We start from the raw sequence: 1,706 nt of genomic DNA, 5'->3' as shown, positions 1-1,706 counted from the left end.
CATAGCAAGTTCGGTTGATAAGTGACGCCCCAGCGCATGGGGCCGCGCCGCGTTGGGCGGGGCCGCGTGGTACTGCGCATGTGCGAGCTGCCGCGGCCGAGCGCATGGACGGTGCGAGGCGGTGGGGTGATTCACTGCACACACGCAGAGGGGCCGGTGGACCAACAGTCGGGCGGTCGCATGGGGGACACTCTCCTGCCCCGCTCCCCGTTGCATCTGGAGGGTACCGGAGCGGGATGCGACAGCTCACAGGCGAGCTGGGAGGCGGATCGGGGTCTCTGAGAACCGTGTGTGGAACGGAAGTCCTCCACGCCCAGCCCCCTTCCCGTCAGCGCTGTGGTCTCGCCCGTCCCGCGCCTCGGGGCACCATGGGACAGGCTGCCGCGAGGAACGCTGGGAGCGGTAGTTCCTGAGGCAGCGGCCGTCCCTGTCGGCCTTCCACGGCCGCGGCTCTGCCACACCTCGGCCCCGCTACACCTCGGCCCCTTCGGCATCTCAGTGGCTGAAGCGGAGCTGCCTGGTGGGACCTGAGACCCTCCCAGTTCCCCGGAGGCTCTGGTGTCCCGTCAGAGAGCTCCTCAGCCTGCAGTTGTGAGGCAACCCCACAGCGCACACTTTGTCAGGTGTGTCCAGCTGTTCAGTGTTAATTACAGTGAAAGAAGGCACAAAAACAGTTCCATTTGCCCTTTCACAGCCAGTCTTTTCATTTGCCCAGAAAAGTTTCCAGCTTTTTTGATTTTTTGTCCCCTCTCAAACTGCTCTGCTGAATAAGACAGCTTTGTCTTCATAGTTAACTGCTGCCTTCCAGCTCGCATGGTACCCACCATTAGCCAGGAAGAAAAGTACACGGAAAAAGTACGTTGACCTACTCAACCTCTGATAGCCAACTGCTGTTTGAGTATGGTGCTTTGCAGAGAAATTCAAGCCTCTCTGTCAAAAGCTCTAAGCTTCTTATGAGAGAAGGGGTTAAGGGAGTCTTAGCAGTTAATTAGTAGATGAAGCTTGAAATCTTGTTAGCTATTGTGTGAAGTAGTTAAAGCAGGAGAACTGTAGTTCCTCCCAAAGACAGGTCCTGATAAACTGAAAGGAGCAAGAAGATTTGTGGCTCCTCACAAGGACAGTCCCTGATAAGAATTAAGAACTTACCTCAAGAAACTAGCTAAAACTGACCCTGCGGTTTGGATAGAAGCCAAAAAACAACGGAGCCTGCGCAAAGGCAAAAGGTTACTAGCGGTGACGAAGAGGAACCACCAGCCTTCATCCCCACGACCCCCGACGACCACCACCAGGAGGCAACACACAAGCGCAGATGAGAGGAGAACTCATTTTAATACGAAGCGGGGATAGATCATGCATATGTATAGGTATATTGCTAAACTTTATGTATATGCAACACTTTGCTGTATATATTTGAAGTAAGCGCCGCGTTGGGTGCGAACGGTTTTTGGTGGGACTACCCCCCCGTGCTGCCCAGCACTGAATAAACATACCTACTTTACAATCTTATAGATTGTGGAGTCTGTTTTCCGCATGTCACTTAGGCCAAGGACAGGTATTTTCTCAGTATTTGGGTGATGGGGTTCTAGTTTATCCTGGCACTGCAACAAACCCTGCTGAGGTGTGGGAGAGAGAAGCCCAGCTTATGGTTACACTGCCTTAGTGGCAGGTGGTTAATGTTGATTTAAGCTCTGTGATGCTTTCCATAG

Source organism: Phaethon lepturus, unplaced genomic scaffold (genome assembly GCF_000687285.1).
Source record: "Phaethon lepturus isolate BGI_N335 unplaced genomic scaffold, ASM68728v1 scaffold1192, whole genome shotgun sequence".
NCBI classification, from domain to species: domain Eukaryota; kingdom Metazoa; phylum Chordata; class Aves; order Phaethontiformes; family Phaethontidae; genus Phaethon; species Phaethon lepturus.
The sequence above is the reverse complement of the archived record's forward strand: the minus strand, read 5'-3'. Positions refer to the sequence as shown.